This window comes from Drosophila busckii, chromosome X, assembly GCF_011750605.1.
Source record: "Drosophila busckii strain San Diego stock center, stock number 13000-0081.31 chromosome X, ASM1175060v1, whole genome shotgun sequence".
Taxonomy (NCBI): Eukaryota; Metazoa; Arthropoda; class Insecta; order Diptera; family Drosophilidae; genus Drosophila; species Drosophila busckii.
In genome coordinates, this window is record NC_046608.1 from 9562790 (window position 1) to 9574795 (window position 12006).

At 32.4% G+C, this 12006-nt stretch overlaps 1 protein-coding gene across 1 annotated transcript in view; it reads left to right on the plus strand.

Annotated features, from left to right (window-relative positions):
* Nucleotides 1-1317: 1317 nt before the first annotated feature.
* LOC108606283 overlaps nucleotides 1318-12006 on the plus strand; it is a 154582-nt gene continuing 143893 nt past the window's right edge. Inside the window, exons 1-2 of the mRNA XM_017996263.2 lie at nucleotides 1318-1942; nucleotides 7336-7404. The gene's annotated coding sequence lies outside the window, so the exon portion shown is untranslated. The remainder of the gene's footprint in view (nucleotides 1943-7335; nucleotides 7405-12006) is intronic.

Consider the following 12006-nt stretch of genomic DNA (forward strand, 5'->3'; position numbering starts at 1 on the left):
CAGAGTATAAGTTTTTAGTAAAAGCAAATTTATGCTAAAAACCAATTTACAAATTCTATATTAGAAATAAAACTTGAGTATGCCATTTATAGCATAAAAACATGTAAAATTTAAATTGTAAACATTCTTCTATTTGTATGGAATTTAGCTTGCACAACTTTTAAAATACTTAAAATAAAACAAAGTATTATTTTTTTGCTAAAAATAAATATACAAATCTAGCTTTAAAACTATTACTATATGATAAATAAAGTTTAACTAATAGAAACATATATAATTTAAATTTTAAGCAGTCTTCTATACGAAGCTGAGCTTATAAAAATTTTTCAAAATCTACAAATGAGTTTAAAAATGCAAATTGCATTATTTGATTAAGCGTGAAAACTTTCGACTTGACTAATTGCCATGCTAAGTTTGTTTTACAAAAAAAATTCGCTTCGAACAGCTGTTTTGCTATCATTGCAAGCCCCCAGCCCCCACCCATCAGTTGGTCCCTAGTGAGTGGTTCTAAGCAGAGAGTCGGAGCTGTGGCTCAAGCGCGCGTGCTCTCATAGCTGGCGCCATACATCAAACGGTAAAACAAATAGTATAACCGCAACAATTTTTACTTCTATTACCAATTACAGCAGTCAAATTGCAACAACGACACATTGCATACGTAAGGGCCATAAATAAAAGTAAACGTATAAAAAGCGCTAAAAAAAAAAATAAAAAATTCGGACAAGCGAAAGAGCAAACACCCACGCAACGACGTGTGCACTCTTTACTGCCAAAAGAGCTGAAGAGCGAGTTGTGTGTGTGTGTGTGTGTGTGTGTGTGTGTGTGTGGTAACCGTAAAAAAATAATATAATAACAACTTTAAGTACCCATATGTGTTCAGCACGTTTTAATATTAATTCAATATACACACAGCGCGCTGGCGCTGATGTTGCAAAAAATTATTTATGCAGCAAAGCAGCATATAAGTATTAATTAAAAAATTTTTTGTGCATTTATTTATAATAATATTACAAACAATAATTGTATGCATATGATTTTGTTAACAATATTGCTGGCAGCGTTAACGTTATCCACTGCGGATAAGCGTAACGCAACACGTTCGTTGCTTGCACGGATAAAACGGATAATGCCAGGCGCAACATGTTTGTGTGCCTTGCGCCTCTCGCTTGCACGCACACTAAGCTGCCCATTGAGTTCGACACGAACTTGTTGGCACGCAACTCGTGCATCGGATCTCTCACTCGCACGCATGCTAGCGCACCGCTTGCACGCTCGTTGCAGATCGTTCCAATTCGACTGTTGTTTACCAAAAAAAAAATCAAGCATTTTAGTTTAAAAATTACCCTCAACGTGAGCAGAGCCGCTGCGCGCTGTGTTATTTTAGTTTTTGGTAGCAACTTGAAAATTACGCGTTGCGTTGTAAAAACAGAACAGAAGCAAATACGGGCGCGTAAAATTTTAAAAGAGATTTCGTTGTGGGAAGTTAAACAAAGTGGCAAACAAAATATAAAAAAATACAAAAAATTAAAAAAAACGTGCACAGCTTGTGGTTTGAATTATAACAAAGCAAATTGTTTATAAACATTTGCCGGCAGCAGCAGTTAAACTAAGTGAGTTTTGCTCGCTCGCTCGCTCGCTCGTTTCGTGTGTTGAGCGGAACGCGTTTGAATGTTAATAATAATTGTAATACTTGGAATTTTTGTTAATTGCGCGTGGCAAGAAACTTAAATAAATTAATTGTTAACGCGCGTCTAACGGCCAAAAAGTACAAGCGTTCTAAAATATATAAGCATATATATTTGAAAAGTATACGAATTTTTTATTTGTTGTTGTGTTTTGTTTTTTTTTACAAGTGAGTGCTAAATACAAAAAAAAAAATTGAAAGTAAAGTTAAAAAAACTAAACAGAAGCTGAGAAGCGTGCAAAGCAACTAAAGCCAAAGGTAATAACAAAAAGAAATAGCTAAAAATTCAGCTCAAAAGTGCAAGCGTGTAAAGTTGACTTGTGCCTATCTATGTGTGTGTGTGTGTGTGTGAGAATGCAGCGTTTAACCCGTTAAACCGGTTCAGTCAACAATTGCAGCAGCATCAACAACAACAACAACAACACAGAAAGAAAGAGAGCGAGACAGCGAGAAATAAAAAAAATAACAAATGCATTTAGTGACTCTAAACTGCTTTTTAAAGAATTCGCATAATAAAATGCTTAAATTTAGATTAAAAGCAGCCACTGTATTGTGCTGCTGCTTTTATGCTTTGAACTAGTTTAAGTCTTAAGCACAATTTTTAAAACTTTCCTTGGCCCTGGCCTGTTAAGCGATCGCGTGTGCGCTCTCTCTCTCTCTCGCTCTTGCTTATTGCAGCTGCACTTTTTGTAAGCTGCGCTGCCAGCTTAGCTTAGCAGCAGTGAAAAAAAAAATGCAAATAGCAAAAACGTTTAAATAATAATTATGCGCTCAATACACGTTAAACTGGTTGAAACCTTCAAACAATTTATCAGACACACACAGCACAATTTAGAGCAGAACAAAGTGCAGGCCCCAAAAAAAAAATAAAATAAAAAAAAAATGAATCATAATGAAAATTGCAAATGCAACCCAAAAATAAAAAAAGTCGCAACGAACTGCAAACGCAGCTAAAAAGACAAAAACAAAAAGGGGGAGACAAACAAAAACTTGTTCTCTTTGGCATAAGCTAAGCCTGAACTGTAGCGTAAGAAGAAGACGTTGACGTAGGTGGGGCGACGACGACGCGACTGCGAACAGCGACTGAAGCTGCGTGTAATTGACGTTTGCCAAAAAAAAAAAGAAAGAAGCAAAATCCAAAAAGTGTAAAAGAGCAAAAGCGCGAAGACGGCGACGACGACGACGACGTTTGAGGCTGTCTAATGTTTTTGTTTTGCTTGCTCTGCTGTCTCTTCGGGCACATTGCAAGAGAGTTTAGTACAGTTAGCAGCTCAGCAGCAGCAGCAGCAGCAATTTCTTCGCTCTCTGCCCCCTGCACAGTGTTGAGCTAAATTCTGCGTAAAAATAAGTTAGTCATTTTTCAAGCGAAGCATATGTACAAATATTAGTTTGTTATAAATTTTTGATTATTAGACAAGCTTGATAACGAAACACGCGTTTAGAAATATAAATTAAAGTTTATAGTTTATATAACAAGCTAAAAAAGCAGCTTGAGCTTATAAAAACTAGTTCATTAAAATTATGCGCTACATTTATTATTAGTAAATGTTTTAAAATATGGCTTAAGCTTTTAGCAAATTTTATAAGTTTGTTCATTTTCAAATCTAGCCTGAAATAAGCTAAGCTGGCAGCACTGCTCTGCCCCCGCCGCTGTTCTGCTACACATGCAAGCTCAACAACAAAATTTTTAATGTGTGCATGTGTGTGTGTGTGTTTGCTCTTAATGAAGTTGTCTGACAGAAACAGAAGAGACAAAGTCACGGGCAAAAGCAAAAGAAAGGTGATTAGCTGGATACAAAAATCATTTAACAATAAAGTGGATGAGTCGTCGAGTGGCGACAAACTGAAGAGAGAGAGAGGGCACACATAACGGGAAATATCATTAATTTAGGCGCTTAAAACATATTCCATGTTATTTTGACATCCAACTCACAATTGCTGCCAAACAAAACTTCAAGTAAATTTCTTGCCGGATGTTCGCTTTTAATGACAAAGTTTAGTTAGCTATATATTTAAAATAATTAACGCAAATCAAATTGTATGTTGATGACACACACACACACATAATTTCATTATAATTAATCGATAAAATACCCAAAAAAAATTAATTACATAATTTGCATATTATGTTAATGACAGCGTTGCTTATAAAAGTGCAAAGTAAATTGCTGAGCAGTTTAAGTCTCAGTGCCTTGCGGCTCAAATGCTAATCAAAAAAAAAAAAAAACTTTAAAAAATATTTTATATGTATAAAAAGCTATATATGTACATATAGTAGTTGCCAGATCACGAACTTGAACTTAAAGAAGTTTGCTGCAAACTTTCAACTTCTTTGGCTTCAATGCGAGTTGAAGTTGAAGCTTAAAATTAACATTTCTTTTCTTTACTTTTTTGTCTGTGTGTATGTATGTGTGTATGGTTATTATTTTTAGGCTCAGTTAGCGCTTAAGCGGCTCTCAAGTCCGCTTCTCCAGTTACAGACACACACACACGCATACATACGCAACAAATAATGAAGGAAGCAGCGCTAAAGCAAAGACAACAAAAACTGCTAAAGGAAGCCGCTGCCGCTTCATCTGCTCTGCTTCATTTCTTTTCTTTAGTTTTTTTTTTTTTATGTTTATGCGTAACACTTATCATGATTCATGACTCTACCAGCAAACATTAAAGTTTAAATAAATAAACTAAGCAGCAGGCAGCTATAAAAAATACTGTAAAATTGTAAATTGCATACGATTTCATTAGAAAACTTAAGCTTAATATATAAATGCATATACAAGTCCTAGAAAAGGGACTATAAAAAATGCTATAAAATTATAAATTGCTAATATTTCAATAGAAAGATATGCAAAATATATAAGCTAACTCAAAATTGTTATAGTATGATATTAAAAACTTAATGCAAAGTATATAAAGCTAATAAATTGCAAATATTTTATTAAAAACTGCAACTATTAAATTATAAGTTGTAACTAAAAGTCACTAAAAGCTTAAGGCAATTGCCTTAGCTAACTCAAATTTATTATAGAATTATTATTTAAAAAATATTTTATAAAAAACTGCTATAAATTGCAAATATTTCATGACAAACTTCAAATAAATTGCAATATTTCATTAAAAACTTATGGCTACTGCCTAAGCTAACTCAAAATTGTTATAGAATTTTTATTTTAAAAATATCTTACTAAAAACTGCTATAAATTGCAAATATTTCATTAAAAAATTGCATTATATCACTAAAAACTTAAGGCTATTGCCTTAGCTAACTTAAATTTGTTATAGAATTATATACTGAAAAATATTTTATTAAAAGCTTATTCAAAATGCTGCTATAAATTGAAAATATATCAACTTTCAATATATATACAGCAAAGTCAAAAATTGTCTTGCCTGAAGTTTTTATTTTTTAACGCCGCGGCATAAACTTTAGGCAAACATGTTGCAGAAAATTGTTTGTGGCATGGACAGCGCCAAAAATGGAGCGACAACAACAACAACAACAACAATGACGAACAAAAAACCGTATGCAACAACAAAAATAACAACAACAACGGCATAAAACTGGACACAGATCGCAAAAGACTTTTGACGTTGAGCGGGTTGCTTGAGGAGGTTGAAGGGGGTGGTGGCATTGCATTGGAGTTTGGGGTTACGCGTTAAGCCAAACAGCAACAACAACAACAATCAAAACTTGTTTTTGGCGATGATTGAGGCAGCGGCAACAGCCAACAAGCAACAAATGCTGTTTGGCTAAAGAAAAACTTGTGGCTTGGGATGTGAACGGTGTTGATGATGAGGCAACAACATTTCTTGCTGCTGCTGTTGCTTCTTCTTCTTCTTCTGCTCTCAATGTAGCTGCTGCTGTTGTTGTTGTTGTTGTTGCTCTCGCAGTACAGTTTGCCGTTTTTATTCTTATTATGCTTTTTTTTTTTTTTTTAGGTATTTGCAAACTTCCTGATCGTTAGGCAAAGCATAAAAATAAGAAAAATAAAGCTGCCACTGCTGATCTTAAGCGGCAAAAAATATATAAAAAATATGTTAGCACAAAATTAAATTCATATAACACATTAATATATTTAAAAAAATGTTTTAAAAATTAAAGCAAACTTGCATGCATTCATTCAGTTATTCAAAAAATAAAGCATAGTAAAATTTGTTTAAATTGCTTTTATTTTCAATGCTGTAAAATATTAAATTTAAATAAAACAGTAATATATTTTAAAAATTTTTAAAATTAAGCAAATTTTTATGCTTTTATACATTCCAAAATAAAACTTAGTAAAATTTGTTTAAATTGCTTTTGTTTTCAATTCTGTAAAATATAAAATTAATAGATTTGCTCACTTTACTTGAAAGTACACAAATATGCAAAAATATATAAAAAAAATAACAAATGTGTTGGCACAAAATTAAGTTAAATTAAGGCACCACTATATTTAAAAAAAAATGTTTAAAAATTAAAACAAATTTGAATGCATTTATTCATTTATACCAAAATAAAACTAAGAAAAATTGTTTGCTACATTGCTATAAAAAATCAATAGATTTTGTTACTTAAATACATTTCAAAAATTACTTAAAGATACTTTGGCTTATCTTTTATTTTTATGCATTGTAAACTTTTTTGTTTGCTTGCTGAATTTTATTTAGTTTAATTTTTATTCATAGTTATCTTTTTTGTTTGCTTGCTAAATTTCATTTAGTTTGCTTTTGTTGCTCATGCTTTAATTTAATTTATTAATGCACATTGTGTAATAAATTTGATTTAACAAGCAGCAATGCCAACAAACAAAATACATTTCATTAAGTAACTCTTCATGTGAATTTGCTTGGCGCAAAGCTAAGTGATATGTATCTCAAAGATACACACGCGCAGCAGCAGCAGTATTAAAGTATCTGCAAGCTAAAAAATAAAATAAAACACACGCAGTATAAAATGCAGCTGGCAATGATAATCAGTTTGTATGCGCGAGATACTTTTTTTTTTTTTTTTTAAAGGCAAATAAAGCAGCTAAGCTGTTAAGATAAAAAGTAGCTTACGTTATTAAAAAAAAATGCTAGTTGGTTAATTTTTTGCGGCAAAAAAATTGAAATTTATTTTTGTAACATGCATAATAAATTCACTTAGTGCACAGCTATACGCATGTATCTCATGGATACAGATATTGTCATAAATCTTCGAGGCATCTGTGGCTCTGTTTTGAAGTCTCGCTGAGATATTAACAAATTGCTTGTGATTTTCGCTTGAATTGATTTTTCATCAATTTAATAACACTTCTTCTTCTTCAGCTTTAGCTTATTGCTGTTGTTGCTTTTTGATTCATCGTTTATTTGTTGTTGCCCGTTGTCTTCTTTCAATTTATTTGATTTTTTGGGATTTTTATTGTTTATTGTTCTTTTGCGCCTACGCGCCAGTTACTTTTATCACGCGCTCGCTTCCTCTCCCTCCCTCTCTCGCTCTCTCACTCGCACACTCTTTCTTGCTGGCATTCTGTACTGTTTTGTTTACTTTGCTTTTGTGCGCTATTCGTTTCAATCTACGCTCTTTAACTTAACTCTCATTCGTTTGACGCTGCGCTCTCTCTCTCTCTCTCTCTCTATTTATTTACTCTCATATATTAAACTCTTTGATCTGTGATCTTTCTTTGCAGCTCCTCTGCTTTAATTAAAGTGTATCTCATGGATCTGCTGCGTCTGCAATGCAAAATAATTATTATAAGGTAAGCAAATTATGCATTTAAAAAATAGAAAATATAGCAACAAATATTTTGAATCAAAAATATTTTAAAAGCAATTTTAATGCGCTCAAAAATTAAATGAAAATTTTAATTTAATAATTTATAAGCGCTCACCAAGTTATATATAATTTAAAAATATTTTACTAACGCTAAAAAATAAATAAATAGCATCAAAAAATTACTGCATAAAATAAAAACAAGTGCTAAGTAATTTGTTGAGTACAAAATTGTATGAAATTTTAATTTCATAATCTGTTAGCCATTTTTTTATCATTTTTTAATAATTTAAAAATATTTTTCTGACTAAAAATTAAAATAAAAACAACTACTAAGTAATTTGTTGAGCTCAAAATTGAATAAAAATTTTAATTTAATGCAATTAGCATAAAAAAAAAAATAAATTTATGTAGCAAGTAATTTGATGCGTTCAAAGTTGAAGAAAAAAAAATGTTCTTGGAGCGTTAATTACACTTGTCGACAAAAAAAAAGAAAACAACCACCAGCAATAATAAAAATATGCATTAATATGTAGGAAGAGCAAGCACAAGTGTAATAAAAAACGATCGTAGGCAGTCAAAAAAAACAACAAATTTTGTGTGCGGGGAGTGAAACTGTGAAAAGGCAAAGGTATGACGAAAGTAAATGGCCCACATATGTTGGAAATTGTTACAAAAGTCTGTGGAGTGCATTGAGATATCAAATAACGCGAAAAATGTTGTCTAGACCCTTAAAAATTGAATACATGTGTGCAAGTGTGACAAACAAGTGTGTGTGTGTATGTGTGTGTGTGTGTGTGTGCGGCTATTGAACTTTACTTTTGACTAAACGCGAGCAGTTCATTCAACAAGCCGCACACACACTCGCGCTCTGTCTCTTTCGCTCACTCGCTGCTGCTCTCTCTTTCGTGTGTTTACTCATATATCATTTGCTCATAAATTTAAACGTCATTTGACAAATATGGCGTCAAACACGAAACTCAAAATGTCTCTGCACAAGTTTCTGTAGTCAAATCCGCAAAAGCCAAAGCGGAATTGTTATGATTTATAAAAACGACGCAGCCAGTGTTGCCAGATGTTGCGCTAAATTCTAAGCATAAAGAAGCTAAAACTAGTTGCTAACTAAACTCACAATTTTCTGTATATAATTGGAATATTTTATTATTTTGCAAGCTTAAATTCGATTGCACAAAATCTAAATAAAAAGCATGAGGCAGCAAACTTGTGCTTATAAAATATTTTATAAATTTATACATACATTTATTATTTAGCATTAAGCAATTTGCAATTTTAGCAAGCGTATTTCATTTTCAAATCTAGCTAGAAATGCGCTAAACTGCCAACACTGCGCCTTGGCAATCTTACAAGTCGCTGTTGCTGTTGCTTTTGCTGCTGCTGCCTCTAAGCAATAATCATTATATTATTTTAATATAATAACAAACTTTAGACACGACATATTCAACAACAATAACAACTGGAAGGCAACTAAACAACAGGAAAACGCAGTCAGTCAGTCAGTCAGTCAGTCAGTCAGACGTGTATATGGCCAGAAGCTCCTTCGGCACTGGCGCTGGCGTGTCTGGCTGTCATGATTATAAGGCTTAGTATATAAGGCACGCCTAGGCTTACGCCCACTTACCCACAACCCTTTCCTTTAGCCCCCAAACAGTCGCAAGACACACATACAAATAAATAATGAGCGCACAACAAAAACAACAACAATTGTTAAATCTAAGCACAAGTGCATTTAAATATTTATAGATTTCAGGGCACGAGTCTTAAAGTTTCGTAAACATTTTTATTATTTAATTAAGTAAGCGGGCAATCAGCAATTATTTTATTATTAATTTAGCAACAGCCGTATGTCAATAATTATTTTTATTATTAACTGTGAATTGGCTAAGGACAAATGCAAATGTGGGAAATTCATTATTAATAAATGAAAATGCAATAAAATTAAATTAATAATAATAATAAATAAATACAAATATAAAAATAAAGCAAGTGTTATTTTGAATAAAATTAAACTTAAACTAAAGCCATAAAAAATGTATATAAATAAAAATTACATTTAATAGAATTTGCATAAAATTAAATGAAAATTAAAGCATTAAAAAATGTATACAAAAAATATAAAACAAAAGCGCGCATAAATAAATTAATAAATACAAATTGCTCCAACTGTAAAATTAAAGTGAAATTTAAAAGTATGCAATTAAATTAAAATGAATAAATACAAAGCACAAAAATTATAATTTTAATTAAGCAAGTTTTTAGTTTGCATAAAATTAAATTAAAGCTATGGCAATAAAAAAATATAAAACAAAAACGCGCATAAATAATTAATTAAAATCGAACTGCAAAATTAATGTGAAATTTAAAGGAATAAATACAAAGTACAAAGTAAGTAATTTTAATTAAGCAAAATTAAATTAAAATTAAAGTAATCAAAAATGAATATAAAAATTATAAAATTGCTGCAACATGAAATCAAATTTAAGCGCTTTGAATTGTTCTTGTTGCTATGCAAGAGTCTTAAAAATTTCAAATTTAACTGTAGCTTATTTGTTGTTGGCATCTCCTTGCATCCCCCAACTGATAAATGCCTTGAAAAATATTTGGCTTTCAGCAATTTTTTGTGCACTTTTGCAAATATTTGCATTTATTTTTCTTATTGAGCATTTGTAGCTGCCGCTTTGGCAATTCAAGTTCATTTTTGCAGTTCAACAGTCGATCAGCATATATACAGTATATGCTAAAAGTGTGTGCTCACTTGTTGCTGCAGCAAGCGGCAGCAAGCGGGGGCAAGCGTTTGGTTTTGGCTGTGTGGAGGTCCGAATAATGCCGCTGGTCATAAATCAAGTGCCAAAAGTACGGAGACAGCTAAAGAGCGAGCGAGAAAGAGAGAGAGAGAGAGAGAAAAAGGCAGACGAGGCAAGTTGCAATTGAAGTTGCAACAGCAAATGGATTTGGATGCTGCATTTTTTTTGGGTACTTGTTGTTGTTGCAAGTACTTAGTTGGCCCCCAGGCGGGGCACCAGGCACCGTTATGTCAAGTGGCAGTCAAGCGAGCGAGTCGAGTCGAGCGAACAAACGCTGCCAACGAACTTGAAAAACTGCTGCACATCCTACAGCTGCCACAGTCATCAGCAGCATGCCGCACATACATGCCACACATACATACATATAAAATATATATACATATGTATATTATATATCAGACGTGCCAGGACATGTTTGCCATTAAGTTGAAACAACAACAACAACAATGGAAAAATTTACATTTTTTTATACACTTTGATGCTTTGCATAAAAAATGGTAAAACCAAAGCCAAAACGCTTTTTATTTATTTTCAAAAAAATTAAAATATTTAAAAATAACTTAGACTTAGGCATATTTTAATTTTGCATTTATTTGCTTATCCACAACTTTTATTGCTTTTATTTTATTACCAAAAAAATGGCAAATATCAAGAAATTAAACTTAGTTTTAAGCACATTTCAATTTTGCATTTATTTGCTTATCAAAGTGTATTTAAAAGTTGGCTGCGCCCACTTATTCTGCTTTAGTTATTTTAAATAAAACTTAGCTACATAACTTAGACTTAGGCACATTTTAATTTTGCATTTATTTGCTTATCAAAGTGTATTTGCAAATTGGCTGCGCCCACTTTATGCTGCTTTAGTTATTTTTGTTGTTGCAGCCATAAAATATTTTGCATACTTTTTGTTTTCGGGTTTTTGCGTTTTATATGTTTATATTTTTATAAGCATAAGCTCATTAAATTAGCTGCTTATAAAATATTTTTGTTGCCCACTTGAAAGTGCTCGAAAATCTTCAAAATTTTGCAAGCAATACTTATAGCAAAAATATTTAAATATTGAGTGTTGCCACAATTTGTTTTTATTTATTTTTGCAGCTCGGTTTGACTTTGCAGCAGACAAAGCCAACGCTGTTGGCATTTTTTATATTTTTATGCTGCTTGCTTTTTATTGTTTTTATTGTTGTAAACTTTAAGTTAAACGCATAAAATGCGCGACAAAGCGCAGCACCCAGCCCAGCCCACCCCACGCTTAAGCGACTCTTATCTCTGTGGCACGCCTCGTTGCAACGCGTTGCACGTTGCAAGGTGTAATGAGACAAAAGTTGAAACTACATTTGATATATATATATATATATATGTCTATATAGGTTGTCTATTGCTGGCTGGCAGCTTCTTTTCAATTTCGCCGTCGTCGCATTTTTTTTGTCTCTGCTCTGTAGTTTTTTTTCAATTTTTATTTTTATTACCATTTGTTGTTGTTGTTGGTTTTTCGATTTCCTCAGCGTTTTTCAACGTTGTCTGATAACACAAAATCAATAAGTAATAAGATAACGGTAACCCCAAATAGCAATGCATATCGCTCGCTCTTTCTCTCTCCCTCTCTCACTCCCTCTCTCACTCCTGAGCGTACGCTTTGCTTACTTTTTGATAAGCAATGCCGCCCCAACACTTGTATGGGAATTGAAGCAGCATTTTTGCTTTTCCACATGACAATCGACGTATAAATGTTGCTTGAAACAACAAAAACAAGAAGAAGAAGAAGA